General features: G+C 36.9%; 1 protein-coding gene and 1 long non-coding RNA gene across 5 annotated transcripts in view; both read right to left on the minus strand.

The window, feature by feature from the left end:
• LOC146433995 (uncharacterized) overlaps window positions 1–22,154 on the minus strand; it is a 324,515-nt gene that overhangs the window by 199,455 nt on the left and 102,906 nt on the right. For 3 of the 4 annotated variants that reach the window (XR_014853778.1, XR_014853779.1, XR_014853780.1), the window contains exons 3-4: window positions 16,054–16,166; window positions 8,046–8,155 (exon numbers count right to left, since the gene is read on the minus strand). The gene's annotated coding sequence lies outside the window, so the exon portion shown is untranslated. Of the gene's footprint in view, window positions 1–6,144; window positions 6,360–8,045; window positions 8,156–16,053; window positions 16,167–22,154 lie in introns of those variants that run through there. The other variant, XR_014853781.1, reaches the window with a different exon arrangement.
• LOC146433996 (uncharacterized) lies at window positions 2,775–4,700 on the minus strand. The gene is made up of 3 exons (XR_014853622.1): window positions 4,436–4,700; window positions 4,002–4,107; window positions 2,775–3,275 (listed from the first exon to the last, which is right to left on the minus strand). It is a non-coding gene; the product is annotated as an uncharacterized LOC146433996 (long non-coding RNA).

Raw genomic sequence — 22,154 nt, forward strand, 5'->3', positions numbered from 1 at the left:
TCCTACCCTTTCACCACTCCCTGTGCAAACATAGAGAAAATTTCAATTTTTTATCCATTGCCTGAGAAGGTTTCAGTACTACAAGACACACTCTGTGCATGGCAGTGAGGTGAGTGACATGCTGTCACTCAGCACACTGCTTAGGATATGGCATGTTATAGAAAGGCAGAAACATATCACAAAGCAGATGTGTGACATGACAGCCACTTCAATGATAGGCATGCAAGTTACCCCAAGACCCTGAAGTCTTTGCTTGTTTGCTCTCAGTTGTTATTCACTTTGAAAAAATGCTTGTGAAACTGAAAAATGTATTTTAAAAACTGCTTGGAATATATAATTACACAATAACCTTTCAGGATAATTTCTCTGGTTTAATTTTTAGCACAATTGGAAGCACTGTTCAGAGAGTACAGTCTCCATGTACGATGATACTGTCAGTATGTACACTACTGACAGAGTGCTCCCTTTTGCACAGCTTATCCTGCCAGAATAAATACCGGAGAAAGCAGGAATTCAAAATCCCCCTGACATCCTTGACAGGATTTAACATGTGGAGGAAATTTTAGAAAAAAAGAGCACAGACTGGTAATTTTGCACCAAAGTGAGCAGTCCCTGAAAATGCAAATTACCACATTTTCCCTTGTCTTCTCTCCAGGGTTCTTCTTTCCCCAGCATAGGAAATGTGTTGCAGGAAAGTGGGCATGAAAGTGGCCTTTGGTTAGGGAAGAATTAGACTAGAAACGGTGAAGGATTTGTTTGGCATGTTCAAATACCTGCTCAAATCTGGGAGTTTATTCACGACATCAGCAGGGAGAAACAGCACTGATGTCAAATCCCATCCCATGTTTAGGGAAGCAAGATGCCTGTAGCAAACAAACAACAGCTCAGAATTATTTCTCCAGGTCTAATTCAAAGACCCATAGTCAACAGGGGGAGTGCCCTGCACAGCTCACTGGTTGCAGGTTTTTCAAATCAATTTTCCAAGAAAGATTATGACATAGTTGTTGTATTTAAAAAAAAAAAAAAAAAAAAAAAAAAGTGGAATACAATTGTTAAAGCCCACGATGAATAGAAATTAGTAATTAAACAGCAAACACAACCATTTGCAACTCACATAAATTGATGCTTCATTTTATGTTGACAAAATGCAAAAAGAGAAAAATAATCTCTTTTCAATAAGTTTGGACAGTAAAAACTAAATAAACAGTGCAAATAATGACAAATACAAAAGATTAAAATTTTTTTGATCTCTAAATCCCAAAAGATGTTATTAGAAACAAAAGTGAAACAATGAAGCCTGAAATAAATGCAGCTTGGTCTTCTGTGGATTTGTATCTCATGATTTAAGCTCTAGTTTGAGCTTTTCTTCTAGTAGGGGAATTTATAACCTCTCACAAAACGTGAGCTTTCACTGCTGTTTTTCCTTCAGTCAAAATGCTTATGGGGTCTATTTTCCAATGCTACTGGGAACTCAATTATCTATGAGACTACTTCCCTTCTGTCAAATTTGGTTGACACCAGTCAGCGGATTTGAAAGTTATTAGACAAGACATTTAGACAGTCATACACAAACATATGCAAAAATATTATTGCCATAAAAACATGCTAAAAGTATTTTCCAAAAAAGTATTTTATCTTTTTGTGTTCAGTTCCATGCACAGGGAAATATATGACACCTGGATCCTTATAATAAGGAAATCCTAAGAAACAAGTTGCATTGCTGTTTAAAGAGTCTCAAAGGAAGGAATAACATTACATGATTTCCTGGTAGCTGAAACTGTTTTGGCAAACATTGACCCTTGCAAATCTTCACAAAATAACACCAAATGCTACTCATGCTAATGAAAATCAACATCTCACTAAAATAAATGGAAAGTGAAGGTAGCAGGCAGAGCTCACAAGATCAAATAAGGACTACAGGGCTCAGCCCAGCAGTATCTATACTGATCTCCTCTTTCAAGACACTGGTAATCTGTTCAACTCACTAACTTATTGTTTCCACCTATTTGGGTCAGATAAAATAACATGCAATTTTGGATTAAATGTAAAAGTGCAGATAAGCTGCCCTATTTTTATTTATCCCTTTAGTTTTTACATCTATACAACCTTGCAGTACCCAGAGTTTACATTTTCCTAAATAAAGTGCTTGAGGTTTGGGGGGTTTTTAATGAATGTCACAGTTTTTAATGCATAGGTTAATCTCTTATTTGAAAAAGTGACCACCATAATATTTAAAGACATAAAAATTACTTTTGTAACACAGGTAATGTCCTTCCTGTATCCATTTATGAAAAAAAAAATCACAAATGAAAAGATTAACCTGAACACTGAGGACACATTTAACATAAGCCTTCCCCAGGCTCATCATTACCTGTATGGCACTGCTGACCTTGAAAAGCTTTCATGTTAACCAAAAAAGGATGTAGAGACCTAAGACACAGAACTCAAAAAAATACGCATTGCCATCCAGACTGTGCTCATCACTTTGGGATTATCACATATTCACTTTGCGATTTATCACATATTTCTACCTTAAAATGACATTTTTAATTTTTTTCTCAATAAGTAATTTATTCAGTAGCCTTAATCAGAACAAATAAACAGAGCATGTATGTGAATTCAAGGAGTATTTCTATGACAAGAGCAGCTGAGATAAAAATATTCAGTACTTGACCTCTTCTGGCAGAGAAAGTCAAAGACCAAAAGGCACATTCCATCACCCATTTTTGAAGAGAAGTTCCTCCAGCAGAAGCAGAATGCCAAAGGAGGTCCACTGGAGGGTCAGCAAGGGACAGGCTGGGACTCCCATGGTGAGCAGGCAGGGGGTGGCTCGTTCAGCACGGGGCACCTGCGATGCTGTGGTGCCACCTCTGCGGGGGGCATGAGCTTGTCTTTTGACAAATCAGCCCTGGTAAGAGGGAGGCAGCCCTCTGCCAGCAGTTTCCATGCTCAGAACTGTCTCACAAACTTCTGTGTACAGGTCAAGGACTTACTTTTCGTTAAGACACAAAAGTAAGCACTAAACATTTTTAGCAGAAGAACAAATATATTTTATGAGTCTCTGTCTAATATCACAGAGACAGAAACTTGAAGGTTTTGATTATTTTGCAGGTTAAAAGTGGTTTCAGAAATGTGACAGTGGATACCATTAAAATCAGTCCAAAAGTTCTCATTGCAACATCTATAAAATTTTGTGTACTTAACTCAGGATAAGCCTTCACTTGTACTGAATCACTGGAGTGTACCAGGTCTCTGTGGCTTGCACCTCTGAAAACCTACATTTTAGAGAACAAAACCACTAGCAAGACAAATAGGAAGTGCAAAATAAACATAGATTGCATGGAATGGCATAATTTTAATCAGATGAATAAGCAAAGTCAGCAAATTCATGCATAACATCAGTAGCTAGCATTTCTCTTTGAACTTCTCAGTTAATATTTCTTGTACAACAACAATTATAAGACATCTCATTTTTTTATTTGAAAGTCATTATTCCTGTGCCTTCTTCAATAATATGTTGCTTTAATTTCATTCACTCTGATTAAAATGGAAGGGTATGCTTTTGAAAACCAGCAAGATTTGCACTGTCTTTTAAAACTCTCCCTTTAGCTGTTTCAAACAGTTTAGGGTGGCTGAGATCAGAAGATGCAGTTAATTCTACAATTCAAATAGTCAAAAGCAGAAATATTCGATAATTCTATCTCTGGCCTTGTTGTGACAAGACAAACAAAACATTCTCCCTGGACGCAGGGGAAAGAAAAATGATTACATTAAAGATTTTTTCTATCTGTCTTTAAGCCATGAAATACACAACAAAAAATTTAGAGCACTAAATGACAGAAAAGGCAAAAATGGCAGCCCATGTAGCGCTCTCCCAGGAGCTGCCTGTGCCAGGCTCTCCTCAGCAGCCTGCAGTTACCCTCAGCTTATGCTGGTCAGGTTTTTTACTGAAAGAGAGTTTTTCTTTCAGTATTTATGTAGTGCAGCAGGCAACTGTTTACCTCAGAGGCATAAAAGTAAATCCGGATGTGTTTGATCCATAGTGCCACAGCAGCTCTGTTGCCTATGGAAACAAAGGCTCCTTTCAGGGAGTTCACACAACAGGCCCTGCGATGCAAGGGACCCACCAATTTCAGCCACTGCATTATTTGTAGGTATTTTGCTAAGACAGATATAAATAGATATAATTATATGCATATATGCTACAAAATATTGTCTCTGTAATAGTCCAATATGATCAAATGGGACAGTTCCTGAGTCTCATATTAATTTCATGTTATTTAAACAACTTAATCCCCTTTTAAACAAATTGATTGTTGAAATGTAATAAATGTTCAAGCTATAAGCATCTGTTTTGCTCCTCCACCTTTCACCACGCAGGTTGTTGAGTACTTTGGGGACAGCAGCTTGACAAATCTGTTTCATGCTTACTCACAAATTCAGCTTTTGAAGATGACCTGAGCACGGACTTTAAAGATGCTGCAGAGAACGGGTAACATCCCAGAAGCACCTTGTTAAAGGTTTTCTTTGAAAAAACAGTTATTTGTGAATATGTTATAACTTCCTAAGTGCCATTCCTGTGCAGAGACCTCTGCACATTTTACAGAAAACTGATCAAGTATGACACATTTCAACAGATCCCAGTGCAATGTTTGTTACAGCCCTTTTCCAGTGAGAACCTGAGGTGATAAAAAAGGAACATGGCCAGATCCAGTACTTGAATGCAGAGTCCATGATATCTTCCTCTACATGAAATGCAATAATTGGGTGAATTTCATTGGCAGTACCAATGTTAAAAATATATCTCGATACCTCCTTCCTCTTTACTGACATCATTAAAGAATATATTCACAAAATTTATACCTTACATGACTTTCCTTAAAGACATCTTGCATAAATCTTCAGAATTTAATTTATGAAGGCAATTAGCAGCTAAGATCACCTTATTAAATCTGCTTTTAATTATAATTCACCAATGTTTATTGCTCACTTATAATTTTTGCATATGATTACATTATTAGGGATCAAAGCAAGTGAACAAAGCATTAGTTTATATGCAGTGATAATGTTTCATAGAAAATTGAAAGAAAACAATTTAAACTCATTTAAACTGGTATATTATTCTCCATTAGGAATCTAGGGCCAAAAATGCCTTGAAAATGTCATCTGTATAAATATTCATGTACCTGTGAACAGATAACTCCAGAAGCAGATTTGACAGAAACAAAGAATAGCTTCTTCACATTGCAGTAGATGACTAAGATCATTTGAATGATTTATTGATAAGCCAATGTACAAAATAAATACAAAGAGAACGGGCTGGACTTGTTACCCAAAAAAAATCATTACAAGACTGCCTAGCATGTGAATTCATAAATATAAGAGTACCGTGGGTAGGCTTGCATTAGAAAAAGTCACACATAGTAAGAGAAAGACATCAATAATCTGCAATTCCCATTACTTTTCTACTTTTTTGAGGGGGGGATTTTTATTTGCTTCGTGGTTTGGCTTAGTTTTTTTTATAACAGGAAGGATGCTGGAATTCAAGGCATATTTTTACTTTTTTTAATCTTTCCATTGACCCTGAATTATGCCACAATGTGGAACAACACAGTTGTGGGTAAATCTAAGCCAATAAGCATTAATGTCATAACAACCAGGTCATGGGCAATTCAGATGCCGATCCAGTCCCTCTTCCTGTGTGAAGTGGTACTCACATGAGTAACCCCATTGAAAACAGAAGGATGAGCTGTGCACTAAGTGCTATTTAATGGAAGGGTAGCAGGCTGGAGGCACATGAAGCAAGACTTAGTTGATAAACTCATTGCTTCCTGAGAAAGGGCTAGGGGACTTCTGGATAGCAACTGAACCTCAATTCCCAGAGGTACCAACAACTCTCCTACTGTAAAAGTCTAAATGCTCCAGAAGTTATACGAACAGTCAAAAGCCTCACAGGATCAGCAGCAGCTGCTCAAGATGTCATGGGATCAGCTTTAGGAAACACGAGTCAAACCTTATTCTCCAGATCTCAAAACTAAGCATTTTGAGGCTCTTTTCTTTCTGGGCCATGTCTGTAGCTGTGTCACCCTGGGAGCTGCCCTGGAGCTGGGTTGCTGGTCAGTGTGCAACTCACAGACACCCTGCCCTGAAGAACAGTAACATGGAAGGGTGCATCAGGGAGGGATATATTTTTCCTAAGACCCTGTGCACAAAGCTATGCCACTTACTTTTCCTAGTTTCGTGTAATTTGGAATGCCCTTTCTGCTCCATGACCCAGCAAGACTGGGTTCAGCACTAAATCTTACTATCTTCAAAGTAAGATGTATGTGACAAAACTTCTCCCTTAATCCTCTTCCATTCTGCACAGAAAATAAACCAAAACACAATGTGGCCACCAAGTATTCACAATGATTAACAGCTGGCAAATTTGGAGCCTCCTATTAATTATATTTGACCAAGTAAGGGAAAATTCTGGAGTAAACTCTAGCCTGGTTTGCTCCTAAAATATAGTTCCTTGATTGTTAGTCTACTTAAACTCATGGGATTTTTTCTTACTAAGTAGACAACAAAGACAAAATGTTTCTTCCTAAACAGGCCAACTATGTCCTATACTTTATTGCAATAGCCAAGAGCATCCTTAATATTATCATTCAAATTATGGTCAGAATACCTGACATGGCAATAATGATGTAATAAATGCATCATCCTATATACCTAAAAAGTAGGAGACAGAAGCCTTAAATAAAGGATGAACATCAGGTGAACACTTTCAAATACATGGGAGCACTGAACTTCAGGACAGTAAACTTAAAATAGTTAGAATAGAGGAAGAATTTTAAAACTAAGTCCAGCATTATCTTCAAAGCTAAATATTATTCTATGTTGTGTGGGTTTTTTTAACTTCAGCTTTTGATAAGAGGGGGTTGAAAAAGAGCAAAAATTTAGCTGCAAAAGCAGGCACATTTGACAAGTTTGGCAGCACATGAATAGAACTTAGAGTATTATATGTGGCTTAAAAGATAAAAAAATAACAGCATTCCTCTTAATTAGAGAAGCCATATGCTCTCTGAAATAAATCCTGGTAGCTTGTAATTACAACCTTATTTTTAAACAGATCCTTTTAATTCTATTATATTCTCTATTTCTGATTTATTTGCTAATATATTAAGATCACAGAGTTATTATAAAAAGGTGCACTTCACAGTTCAAAGAAGAGCATGGCAATAGTGTTGCTACATCTCTTCCTACAAACAGGAGATGATAAACAAGGATCTACATGAAAAGTAAGAAAATAAAGAAGGAAAAAATAACATCTGCCATAGTGAGTTTGTCTTGCTCAGTATTCTGCCTGTATGGATATGATATTTAACAGTGTCCAAATGAAAATAAGCCTGCAGTACTGCCTACACATTTTAAAACCGGAGGGGTCACACGGGGCATCTAATCCAGGCACCTTTCTCACCTTAGTTTAAGGACCACTCCTAATTTTTCTTTTGAAGTAGGAATGGATGTTACTTTTTTTGTAGCTCTGTTTTCCTGAATGGTATAAAGTTTTGACTCATGCTTTTTAGAATTAATTTCATTCAGAAAAATTGAACTGTACTTCTCCCTGTTAAATGAAAGTATCTTTAAAACAACATTCATCCAGAGAATATAAAAAAGATCACTGCCATCCTTATTACTTTTAGTCCCTCATAATAAGATGGTTTCATATAAGGAGCTATCAATCAGTTTTACAGATGCAGGTATGTTTCTATAACTATATAATAGGTATCATTCACAAGCATAAATCACAGGTTTTCTAGGTGCCAGACGTGCAACACAAAGAAGATCAGCCTATAAAAACATGAATCAGCCCATACACATGTCAGAAATGCAATTCACTTGAGAACAAGACTTCTTGCTAAGGAATTTAAGGTAACCCAATTAAATTCAAGATAGCAATTGGACTGTATTTTTAGTGGCGTGAAGCCCATATCCCCTTCCTTACTAACCTCTCAGGTTGGGATTTTGCATTTCCATTGCTCACTGGTGCTGACACTTACCTGTGCCCACTGCCCATCCTTCAGGCAGGCATTCAGTGCAGCTTGCTTCCCTTCAAGCATTAGCACCAAGCAGTTGAAACGGGCTTACGCCAGTTCTGCTGTTCTGATTGCTGAGCAAAAAGGACAGGAAATCATTATAGTCAAAACATTTCTAACAAAGGTCACTTTAATACAAAATTACATCAATCACCTTGAAAAAAAAAAGTACATTTCAATTGATGTCATTCATTCATGGGGCTAATATCAGCTTCAGTTTTAAAAATTTGGCTAGTTCTGGAGAAAAATCATTAAAAATGACTATTTCTTTCAAGAGAGATTTAAGTCTTGTGTGAGAAGATAAAATTGCATGAGTTGTTTCATATGATAATCAGAATGGCTATTTCAAAACTTTTTTCTGAAGACATTACTGTGAAAGTAATGCAAAAGAATCATCTAGAGAAGATGACTCTGGATAAAGCATTTCTCAGGACTTACCCTGGTCTGGTTACATCACCATAGAATCCAGGCCTTTAGCTCCCAAACGTAGCATTATACAAGCAAAAGAAGCCAGAATTATTATACCTATAACTCATAACACATGCACACATTCAGAATATTAGACACACTAGATGAGATATCTGACTTTGTATAAAACTTCTGCCATGGATTTTGACATGGGCATGTCGTAAGAATAGCTGTTAGAACTGCAGATAAAGCTTTATACACCTAAAACTTTTTACTGGGGAATGCTAACTGAATTTGCAGGTGTAAATGAGGTCCCAGCTTTCAGACATTAATACTCTAAATTCAACTGCTAAATTCAACAATTAAATTTTCAGTGACCTCAGTGGTAAAGGATTATGCCCATACATATTAATTCAGATTATAAACTACTTTTATCTATATCAGAGTACATAAGCATGTGCTTGGAACTCTGCTTTTCAAAGGAACTGAAGGACTTAGCCACGTGTCAAGTTCTTTACTGAAGAAGTATGGGTGGATAGTTTGGAGACAGTGATTTTGTCTGTGGCGGTATTGTGGAATTGAATTCCACATGCACAGAAATTCCTATTTGAATGATACATGTTTAATCTTCACGTTTATGTATAATTAACAGACATACAAAAACATGGACAAACAATATAATTATATATAATTTTACAACACAGGGTAAATATTCAATCTCAGCAGTTTTAGCCTACATTAAAAATTATCTAGTATCTGCAGGATATCTTCTAGTGGAATTAGTCCACTGCACAATTGTAATTCCAGTGAAGGTTTTTTAAAGGCTAAGGACTAGCCTTGTAAATTCATATGTAAGCTGCAATTTTCAAAACAATTCCCCATATATTTTAATTTTGATTTATCCACAACACATCTGTGTACAGATTTGTAAATAGTATATTCAAGCTCTTTAATTTCAAATCAGTCTGTTTTGAAAAGGCTGGTACAAAACTGAATGTCACTTGATTGTCATTCTGCTTAGGGGAGAGTACAAATGAAGGATCAGTGAGCAAGCAGAGAAAAACTCCAGTGAGAAATAGGATGAAGAGAAGTTGAGAATGTGAAGAATGAACAACTGAGTGTGAAAAAGAGGAGCACTCAGAGACACAGAGGGAGAATATAAAATTCTCATATGCTGGCGTTTAAGGGACAAGAAGCTTACACAGGCCACTGAGCTGTGCCATCCTCACTTTTCAAGGGTTAGTAAACTCACTCAGTGATGACCTGGCATAGAGCTTGCTTCAGCAGAAGGTTCATTTAAGAAAAGTTTACTACATCAAAATAATGGCTCCCAAACCGTAGCTAATATGTAAAATACAATTCTGCAGGCTCTGCAAACCTCCCACCCAATCCTTGTGTTTCTTATCAGTGTACCCAATCTGCTATGCCCAAAAACCCCAGAAAGTTCAGTCCCTTTTACAAGTAACCAGTCCTTTCTAACCTGCAGGCCTCCCCAGAAAAGGTCCCTGAGATGCTGAGGTTGCTGCTGGTGAGGCCACAAACTCCCAGGAGGTTTCTGCCCTGCTGTGCTAGAGAGCCATTCTCCTGGAAGATAAGGAGCCATTCCCAAGAGACACAGTCATTGCTGCTGCTCCCTGGCTCTGGAGACGTCATGGCCACAGAGCTGCAATGGTGGGATCTGATTTTTTCTCTTCCCTGTTTTTCAAGCTGTGGCTTCTAAAGGTGACAATGGTAATTAGTCCTAAATGCTTTATGTGCCATAGAGAAATGTACGAGAATATGTCCAGCAGGCAACGTTTTTTAAGTCTTTGCCAACACTTTGATCACAGAATGAATTGTCTGGAATACTGTGAACTCTTTACTTATTAAAATGAAACTGGGGTGTTGTATCAGTGAAATATATTTTATTGTGTTCTGTCAATGAGACATATGCTATTATATTATCAAGGTACCAATTCAGACTATAAAATCAGGTTTCCATTTCTCTTAATGAGAGACTGTACCAAAAGTAAATTACATGAGTTTTCATCACTGTACTCTTAATAAAAATAGGACATTTTGACTCTTTTTGTTAAAGAGAAAGCTAATATAGTATTTATGAAGTCTGTGCAGTGAGCAGTTAAGGACTAATACTGAATATCCAAAATGCTACAGGATCTTTAGTCAAAACGGAGCATGACAATATGAAACACAAAGCATTTTGTGAAGAAAAAGAAAAAGAATAGGAATAAGAGGAGTGGTTATTATAGGAAGAATGAAAGGCTATAGATGGTGAAAGAAAACCAGCATTTCCAAAAATGAAAATGGGGTGCATTTTTTTAAAACAGGCCTTATAGACTTTAGTTGTATTTTCAAGAGTTGAAAGAAACAAACTTGTAACTCTCCAAAGAGACAGTAAATGTAGACACTGAAAAATCACCACAGCATTTGAAAAGAAATGGGATCTTATTTTATAACCATAAAACTATGAACTGCCTCTTTTATTATTTAAGGGGTCTTGCTTTTCTGCTCTATCAAGAAGACTTCAAGGTCAAAATGTCTGTATACTTAATGCCACTTTAGATGCCAATGAAAGGAGATTACAAGAAAAATGAGAACCCTGGGGCTTGCCAGGACTTTCTGGGATAAATGCACCTGGTAAAGTCAAGGTTATATAAATGAAGAGAATCCATCATCTATTGCTGTTGTTAGAGGGTTATTTACATTTAAAGAAAAAGAAAGGGAATTAATAATATAAAATAGTGAAATGTTCCGATTGTCTGTATGAAAAAGACAATTTAATGCTGTAATATGTGCAATAATAACTCACAAATTCTTCTTTCAAGTGAGGACTGAAGCAATTGTTAGGGGAACAGTGAGAGTCATATTTTGGTAGACAACTCCAAATGAGCCTCAACCCTTTTCCAATTGTTGGAATCTATTCCCTGGAAACATAAGGACCTGCTGAAGGTAAACCAAAATTGAAGGGAACTTGGTTGGAATCCAAGAATGTAGGAGAAACTTGCTCATATCTGAAAACCACAAATTTTAACTCTACTAATGTCAGAAAAATGTACTAAAGTGTACAACCCAAGGAAGTGCTTTGAGGGCAATATTTAAAATGTTTACCATCAAGGCAGACATGGACATGGAAAGAAGTTTCCATGCCATGAAGTTTCAGCATTCTGTAATAGTTGTGATCAGAAATCTTGCCCAGAAAGAGTCAGTAAGGGTTGTTCTCTTACTTTACTGCAGAATGGCCAAATAGATTTTCAAGGTGTGCACAAGGTCCAGTTTCCTCAAGGATAGAAGGATTTTTAAATTATTTTTTCCCTTTTCCTCTGTATCAGTCTTATCACATTGTCAGAGATGTGGCCTCAAGTCTTACAGGTAGGGTATTTTCATATCTTATTATAATCAGAAGCTTAACCTGCTGCACAGCCAGTTTACTCTTCTAGGTGCAAATGCTGCATTAAACTCAGCAATACAGTTCAGTAGAGAGTACAGATATTAAGCCATTTAACTGCCTTTTTGCTATACCTTGATGGAAGTAAATGAAGGTTTCCTGGGAAGTTCAAGCTCTAGAGGGCATTTTTTCCCCATACATTTACTATCCTTAGTGTTCAGATTTGGAGCAACATCCCTCTTTGGCACACAGATCTAAATGATTCAGACAGCAAGTACATCAAAGAGGGTATTACTTCTCTAGAATTTACAGCAAATTTCACTGTTAATTGGAAAGATAATACCTTTGCTTAGAGATACATACTGCTTTAATGGAGGCTATACATTTAGCCAGGCAAAGAAGGGACTGAGGTGGGTGTGAGGAAACAGGTTGTACACAGATTCCAGGAGTGGTAGAAAAGCAAGGAAGAGTAATTTACAAGGGAGCTTAAGTGAGAAAAAAGGCTGAGACCAGTCAGAAAGAGAAAGAGTGGAGAGAGAAGCTAGGCGTGAGGTTAAGTGAGGGGAGTTTGACTCCTGATCCAGAGGGACAAACGGCTCTAGAGTTAAAAAACTTTCTGTCAGGAGAGAGCTCCACACACTAGTGGAAAACAAGGGCTTTGCAAGAACATCTACAAAAAAAATGAAACAATGCCAATTTCTTAAATGCTACTGTGGCATCCACCTTCCACTACAGAACATGCAGCTCTCTTGTCCACAAAAGCTCCCTGGAAATCTTTTGACCTTCGTGCATCTTCCATGGAAGTAAAAGTGCAGACAGAGTAGTTCCTGCCAAAATATTATCCTCTGGTGTTTGCTGTCTTAACCATACAACATCAGAAAAGCAAAATCAGCAGCTGCAGGTGTTAAAAGACATATTTTAGGAACAGAATGTTATATTCAGGAAAGGTAATGCCCTTCACTTCCAAATGGCACCTCATTGTTAGGCAAGGACTCACACACAGAACTGCAAACACTTACTTTGGCTCCAGTCTCATTCCTCTCCATTGTGTACTTTGTAGATTGCCCTGTTCTTTACTAATCTCAGACCGAGCACTTCACCACCAACAAAAGTAGAGAGGAGCTCTGCAGCACCAAGAGGAACTAATATTTGTCCTTTCCTCCAGAAGCAGTGTAAGGCCTATAACCAACTTAATTTGCACATAAACTCTGCAAGATTCCCAGCTACATTCTTATTTCTGGAAATTTAAGATTTGTCTTCTTACATAAGGACTGGAGGGCCAAGCTGGTATTTTGATAGCAAAGTGCTCCAGCAATGTGAACCTCCAAAGTCAAAAAAGTAGCCAGAAATATACATTTCAGGGACGTACTGAGATTGAGTCCACCAAAGTCCATGAAAAGACTATTTTAAAAAAAAAAAACACTGTACTTTGGATCAAATTTTAAATCAAGTTTCCTGATTTGGCCCTGGGGATGCCTGATGTGATTCATTACATACAGGCAGAGGTAGAACCTGTTTGTTGTACAAGTTTTGGGGATAAGGAGGAAGGTATTCACAGCTGAAAGCTGCAGTCTTACTACCTGCTCTGGGGATGCTAAAACTGCAGAGCCAATGGCTCCCCATCCTGCCTGTGGTTTGCTTCCAGCTTTATCTTGATTTATATCAACATTTGTGAAGCATTATTAATGTCACAAGAGGCAGACCTGTCAACTAGAATAACACTCTTGGAAAATTTGCTCCCACCTACTTTCCCTTTCAGGTTCATCAGATCTGGCATTTGTGTCTGTCGCTACCCAACCATAGATAAGAAACATGAGAAAAACACATTGTCATTAATTACAGAGGCAAACAAGAATAGCTGAGCACAAGGAGGTTGGCTAAAAGCAGCCATCCTTTACACCAGCCCACTGCACTCATCTGCTAACTCCAATCACAGCTGAAAGCAGATTGCAGTGCTTTTCTATTACATTGGAAAGGCAAGATAAGTAGCAGAGTATGGTTCGTATCCTAACATTATTCCCTCTGCAAAATCAATACTCCCATATATGGTTTTAGGCATTATCCAGGGGAGATGCAGGGAGTCCCGCCGGGGAAGCTTGGCACATGCAGTACCTTTTGCAAGGTCAAGACCCTATTCTTTTAACATATTCCACCAAGGTTAATGTGCTATTGTACAAGATCCAGGACAAGGCCTATGAATCACTGGAGTCCTTCTCAAACCCCAGCTGCACAGAAAAGCACATTTAAGGCACAAACTGGTTATAGTGATATATATCTTTTAGAATAAAAAATATAAATGTTCCCTTTTTTGGGGGGATGGGGTGTTGTGGAAGGCTCAAATCCATACACGTACCTCCAAGTAACCCATAAGTACTACATTTGCAAAAAAAAAATCCCAGAAGATCTGAATTTACATGAATAATTAGCGATAAAATACTTGGGATATTCTTAGAGATAAAGCCACTTGCTGGAATGGTGATTTTGTGGCCACTTTGAGCTGGGATAAACCTGTTGTGCTGGGAGTGTTTTATCATGGCAGTGATGGTACTTTCTATTCTTAGTAGTTGTCTCCCTGTAAGAACCATAAAAACAAGCTTATCAATTGGTTTTAACTGCATTGCAATTAGATATTGATTTACTGGCACTCAAGGGTAGTTACAAACCTGATATTAAGAAACTATCCTTCCATGCAACTAAATTGAAGCAGGAAAATGGTGATCTAGAAGTAATCTATATTCCACAGTATTGAAACCTATGCTCTACCTCTTCATGTTTATATCTAGAGCAACAAGATAGAGGTTCTAGATTTTTTATTATTATTTTGATAGAGTCCATAAATAGAGGTTCCTCAAAGACAAAAAAAAATTAGACAGGGAAAGTAAATGAGTCATAAGGGCATGATTTCATTTGGAACAGGTCATGCAAGATTAGTACCCTGGGTTGCCCAAAGCTAAAATTTAACTATCATAACTGTGAGCATCAGATTTGAAAAGGATGAATGTGTGAGAAAGCGCAGGAGGGGGTTTCTTTCATTTTCTCTGCTTTTGGGAAGAGGGATATGTGAGGAGAATACAAATCCACTGATTCATACCTATCTATTAGTCATACCTCTGTTGTGCTGGTTACCTATTCTGTAGACATTCACTGTTGTATAAATAAGGTGCACTGCCTCAGGGCTTAATATAGTAAGTCTTCATACCTTTGTTTTTCTAGTTTTATTCCTAACCCCTGATCATTCTGCACTTTTCTTCACATACTTTGTAATTCAGCTAAAGAATTTTGTAACACAAAAAGTTTGTGCCATTCACTAGTACTTTCCAACTAAGAATTGCTGGTTTTTTAACCAGTGGATAGCCATCCATTAGCTAAAGAAAAAGAGCTGTTTCTTTATTGTGTTTTAGAGCAAAAAATATTTTCACTGAATGTAACATTTGAAGAAGTACAGAAATATCTTTTCAAAACAATATATTGTATGGACAGATGTTTATTTCCAAAACTACTACACTTCTCAGTGTACACTTTCTGAATTGATTTTCTTTAGGAAAAATAAGAAAGAAAGAAAGAAGTAGTATTACACCTTGACAAACATGAAGCAGTATGTTTTTAAACAACAAATTTTAACAATTTTTCCTCTTTGGACAACCAGTTTGAGGAAAAGCATTGGCTTGGCTGCAGTTTTTGATGTAAAAACACCATTTTCTATTAGGCTAAAAGACATGCCATGCAAGCTTTAAAGAAAATATTGGGGAGAGGAATACAGGAAAAAATTAAAAACTTCCTTGCAGGGATTTCTAATCTCTCTACATATATTATTTAAAGCCTTGCAAAAGACTAGTCTGCAGTGCTGAATAATTATTTTGCATGTACTACTTCAAATATTCCCTCTTCTGTTTGCTTGTGTTTTCTATTTTGATTTGGTATCAATTCTTTTCGAGTAAAAAAGAATATTGACTGTCTTTTTTAACCTAAAATGTAGAAGTCACCCTACCACTGGTATTTTTACCTATCTGTTCATACTGTATGAATGCGGAAGAAATCTGACAATTTACATAGCCAAACTTACACAGTCAAAAACTCATTAGTGATATGTGATTTGACAAGGAATATTTTTTGAACAGCGATAAGTGATTGCACATGCATTGACTTTCACATTTCCAGTCAAGAGTACAATAACCTCACCTGATGTGGTTTTGAACTTATCAGTTGTGACTGGTGCAGAAATGCAATGCTGGTGACTTCACCTCCAACCAACACTGAGATTTCCTGACTCCAGTAGACTCCATTCTTTTAACCTTGACAAGAAAACAGGGAAACAAGAGAGTTAAAATAATAATTCGCTTCTGTAAATTGTAGTGATTTTTTTTCTAAAAACATGGGGGAAAAGCTTTTTTTTTTTTAATTCTAATGAAACCTCAAAACAGCTCTTGCATAAATACTGCCAACCAATATTTCTCCAAAGCAAAGCACACAAAGTTCAGAAATTGTTATTCAAAGGAAATTTACCCTAGCTTCACTTGGATATTCGTCCAAGTACAAGTCAGCAATCACTATTTAGGATTTAGCTCAGTAAACATTCACTTGATGACGAGGCAGGCCAGTTTCCTGTGTCCAGTTTATGGAGCACAACAATAACATAAACAATATGTTTATAACATAAAATAGTATGCTGATAAATAGTATCACCATGTTCTTAGTTCTACCTAGTTAAAAGGAAAAATGGATATGGTATTGATCTGAAAGCAAGTTCCCTGGCTGGATGACACATGGAAATCCTCCTCTCTCCTGAGTACTGCCCAGTTACAGGCTGCTGGGACCTGGAGCAAGAGTAGCCATCTAAACATCTGCGGTATTAACACAGACCCTCTCAGTTACTAAGATGAAGAAGAGCTGAAACATATGAAGCTTCCAACATCTTCCCTTAGAGAGGGAGATGTCACAAATTTGGCCAGACCATTACAGCAGCAGCAGCATGCTACATATTGGGTGCTTTTTCACTGAGTGGAAGCCAAAATCTTGGACTTAAAGCATCCTCACTCTTCATCTGGTCACTTTTTCATTTGAACCTTCATCAAGCACCAAGCTGATGCTTCCAGATTCTCTTTAGGAAACAAAAGACACACCTTTTTTGTGTTTGTCTGTCTTCTTTGGTCTGTTTAGTGATTGCTACAGAAATTGCCTACGCATTAATTCATCATGCCTCAGCCTGGTTATGTCCATTGCATGCAAACCTAGTCATCTTTTACTGCAGCTCCCATTCTAGAGGAAGAAGAGTGAATGCATTTTTGTTTGGGCTTTTTGTTTCTTTCTTTCTTTCTTTCTTTTCGGTTTTGGGTTTTTGGGGTTTATTTTAGTTTTTCTGGATTTATTTCTATCTATTTTTCCAAACAAATTCTTCTCCCTCATGGCAAGAGCACCTGATCTTTGCATCTATCTCAAGGAACATTCTTTGACATATTGTCTTGGCTAGAGGCATTCAACTCTCTGCCTGTTTTGCATCCCTATTTTCAAAATAAAAGGTTTGCCTATTCTTTTAATTCTCTTAACATTAATTCAAGTCTGTGTCAAACATGAATCATTGGCAGATTAAAGTAAATGTGTCCCAGTGAGATTACCATGAACATAAAACAGTGCTCAGCATGTGCTGCTTTCCTTTGCTGTGGGCTCAGATGAAACTACAGGATTATAAAGGTAGGCCTGGCTTGATCCAAGATACAGAGCATCTTTTATTTGTCCAATGCAAACTAATGGGGAAAAATATGAAGTCATATTTAATGTTTTCTATAATTCACTTAGATGCTATGTCTTTACTGAAGCTGGAGAAGCTTCATTTAAGATTGGAGGGTACAGGGTAGAATGGCCTAAGGAAGGTTTCTATAATATTGAATTGGAACAGAAATACACCAATCCATTCTGGCCTCCAGTATCACCCAGGAAATATTTTAGCCTAATGAAAGTGAGCAGCGATATCTTAAATTTATCTGAGAGAGTATAAGAATAAAATTTCAATGAAATAAAATTATGAGTTGTGGTAAGTAATATTTGACCAGGCATTAAATAATAAGAAAATTCTGCGTCTAAGTCCTTCATCAGAAAATTTATAAAATAAATTTTGAAAGAGAACAATTATGAAATACCCTACCATAATTTTTGTTTAATAAATGCCAAAGTTTTCTATTTAGTCTTTTCAAACAATATAAATTCCTCTTTGTGCAGGCTTTGGTTTTGGGGTTTTTTTATTACTTTTAGGTAAAATTATTGAAATCAGCAGAAAAAGACCCAATAATAACGAGTTCAGAATTCATTCCATCTGCTGGCATTTCACAGTAATCACACTAAACAGGAAAGCTCTGTAATTGGTACTTTAGTGCACCAGAACAGCCTCATCTTCTTCTATGTCCCTTTAAACATCTATACTCAAACTGTTTCCTTCTGACAAAATCACCCGCATTCAAAGGAATTATTCATAAAGCTAGATTAAGATACTTTGTAGACCAGCAGTAATCACATTATCAGCTGATCTATTTCATGCTTCCAGCAACATGTCAGGTCATTTTGACACTAACTGTAAGCTACTAGTCCAAGGATAATAGCTATTGACACTGGAGCTGTGAGTCAGGATGAAAGGGCTCGTGGTGTCACCCACTTGCAACTGCAATTCACTCTATGGGAGCTTCTTTCCACAGAGAAAATATTATTGGATACCTTTAACCTTCCTCTATTCCTAATGCAAAGAAAAGAAATCAGAGAGATATTATAATTCAATTTGGTCCTAATCCACACACAATGAGGAGAAAATAATCCATTGTAATTACAAACTATACCAGTTAGTTTTCTTTGCTCTGAATTTGAAGGCTATGATATGATAAAAAACAATCCTTATCATCATCAAGCCACACAGTGATAAGAAATGTACCACGAGACAAAGGCATTAGACCTGGGACTCTGAACTCTGTCATTTATATAATTAAGTTTCCTTGAAATTTCATATGTTAGCAAAATACCTTCCTTTGAAAGTAAGCCCAGCAAAATATAAAAGTACACTGAGACAGAAGATGAAAGGTTGGATGTGGCAAGACATTCAATGGAAAGGAGACACCGAGTAACTCCTTACTGTGATTTGGCAGGTTGGTGGGAGGAATTTAAAAATATCCCCAGGCAATCTATGGAAAACAAGAAAAAAACATGATTTTAAGAATTCATGCAATACCTTCCCATTTTGGATCAAATTCTCCCTTAGCACACTAACGTCTTGGATTCTCTAACACCTACATTGCCTACAAGACAGGCTTTAGGCAGTTTTTGGTTATTTTGTGATGCTGTTCCATACGCCAGAGAAGTAGCTAATGAGAAATTACCAGTAAATTTCCAGTCCTTGTGCTTCACTTTGTACTTTAAAGGTTTTCTTGATTGACTCCAGTACAGAACAAGATGGTGTTCACAAGGAATAGCACAAGAAACTGTGACTGCTCATTAATTGCTTGGGTCATTACAGAGGATTCCTTATGCTGCCGAAAGAGAAACTCACACAGCCTAATGTGATTTTATCAGCTGACTATAGGAAAGAAGAAATTCAATTTAACAACTAATTCTGAAAAAATAGTTTATTCTAAAAATGTATTTTCCCCTGTTTTATTTGTACTAAGGAATGGAGAACACTTCTAAATTTATTAGAAAATATACGAAAAAGGCAGTTATTTTTTTACGGCTTCCTAATGGGTACTGGATGATTGTACATTGTAGTACTCATACCATTTAAGAGCAATGGAATTGAAAGAACTACTAAGAACATCAAAAGATAAAACATAATCATTGGCTAGAAATAAAGGCATTTTCCCTCATGCACTCAGAGATTCTTCTAGTTTTGTGGGGGTTTTTTCTTTCCACCTTTTCACATGTTTATAATTTCTTACTTCTCTAACTATATATACACTTTGAAAGGTGTTACAATATGAGATTTCCAAAATACAGAGGTTTTGTAGAAAGTATCAGGCAGGGAGCAAAGGTCCTATTTTCTCTGATCAAACTCATTGTCAGACGTCTCACTAAGTTCATAAATTATCAAGCCCCATTTTCTTACTTGTTTGTTAATCTGAGTGGTAGACTGATCCAAGCAGCAAAGGTGTTAACACCATATGGTTCCCTGGATAATACAGCACACTCACTTTAAAGTTTGTTATCTTCAGCAACAGGTTTAGACCTAAATTCTTTTAAAAATATGCATGGCCTCTGCTGATCCTACTATTGTGTCCATTTTCTCATTTACTAGTCCACTAGGTTCCTGTAAATCAACTTTTTGCAAGACTTATTTCTCTACACCAAAATCTGAACCCATTAAACCCAAATCTTTAGGACTTATGAAACAGTGATATATCAAACAAATAAATCAAACAGTGATATTTGCTAACTTGATTTGTTGTAATTGCATTTCTCTGTCCCAACTTTGGAAAAAGGTTGCACCTTGATGCGGCAATTATCCTGAGAACACGTTTCCATAAGGCAGCAAAGAAAGGGAAGATATTCTTTGGATATCATTAGTTGATCAAATCAGTTATTTGGTGACCCAGATAGTACTCCATAAAATATGTCGCCTATATTAAGTCTGTCACCTAGCTGGACCAGGACTGTATTGCCCATACTGAATACAGTCTCAGCCAAAGAAACTCAAAAGAGCCAGGAAATTCCGTATTAATCTGGTCTTATTTTAGACTACTGTGGAAAAAGTAATTCACACAAAGGAATATTTTCCTAGCCAAATTCAAATCACTGCTGCTTGAAAACGTGGAAGACACAGAAGGTTAAAGAAGATTGAAAAAATGTGCATATATCTTTATTTCACAATTCTCTTCTTGCTTAGTCTTAGATAAGAGCAAATATTGAACACTACCTCTAAATAGACATGAAATATTGCAGGTGACAACAAATACAGCAGCATTATCATATGGTCCAATAATAATGATCATCATTTTTACTATTCAAGTAGGTTATTTGAAGATCAAATGTGTCCAAACCCAGCCCCCGAGGGGCACAGAGGAGCCCTGGCTCTGTGCTCATTCATAAGCCTGCAGCCCTACTCCTGGATGATTGCGTGAGAAATTCGGGCTGACCTGGGGCTCACTGGGGTTGTGTGGCATAAGCAGGAGTCTGGTTAGCAAAGAGTAACCAGACCCCACTGCTGAGGAAGAGCACTGCAAGCCTCACTGACAGAAATCCAAGACCAACAAGGGTAATTTCTTTCGCAGTAAAAAGTTTTGAAGGAAAGTAGAGGATAACAAATTCATAAGAATTAATAATTTAAAACCTAGGATGCTGTGAATTCTCTTCTTCAGCTGCTGAATGTTATATCTTTCTGTATACTCAGAGCAATTCTTTTTAAATTCAGATTACATATTTCCACTAGGGTCCAGATTCTGAAGTGCTTATTCAGAAATTGGTTTAGGTAAAAGTCCTACTGATGTTACTGGGGATTTGATTTCAATTGAAACTGCATAAATACTGAGTGCAGATTTCTGGATTTCACCCTCTAGAGTAATAGACTGTGTAAACTAGAAAGAATGATTGGAAGGTCTAGTAAGGAACTGGCAGGCTCTTTTAAGTAATTAATATTTTTCTTATGAAAACACTAATCATTGGGATGCCTGTGAAGATTATTTTTGGGGGAAAATAAAAGAGAATATCTATTTAATCTCCAAATATTTTGAAATTGAAATCTTAACTCATAAGACTGTCTTGCTGTTGTACCAATGACTGCCCATTATACAGTCTCGTCCTGTTACATTAGTGGATAAGCCAATTTAGTATTCCAACACCGCTGTAATTAACATATAAGCACTGATTGACTATATTGCTAAATTTTTCAGCTTCAGATAAATACGCAAACAACTTCACTAATGATGAAACAATGTACAAAACCCATTTTGTTTCCCTGAAAAATAATCTCAAAAAAATAACCTGTGGCTGAGACGAGATCTGAACCCAAAAATTGTTCATCCCTACAATAACACACAGAGATCTAAACCAAAATTCCTTCAGTTGCTTACAGACTTATTTAAAATACTAGTAGGTATATATGGATGGTGATCTGTAGAAAAAAAATCTACAAGTTTTGACTCTTAAATCCCATTTATCCCTTTGTGGTAAAGCAGAGGAAATCAAAATGTCTTTAACTTCCCCTCAGTGTGCACTCAGAAATGAGGAACCTTCACACATCCACAAGCAGCTGTGGACTGGGACATGTTGCCTCAGTCATCCTCTCCTCTGGGCACTAGAAGATATTTAGTTTC

Source organism: Lichenostomus cassidix, chromosome 8 (genome assembly GCF_008360975.1).
Source record: "Lichenostomus cassidix isolate B80296 chromosome 8, HeHo_3.0, whole genome shotgun sequence".
In the NCBI taxonomy this organism is placed as follows: domain Eukaryota; kingdom Metazoa; phylum Chordata; class Aves; order Passeriformes; family Meliphagidae; genus Lichenostomus; species Lichenostomus cassidix.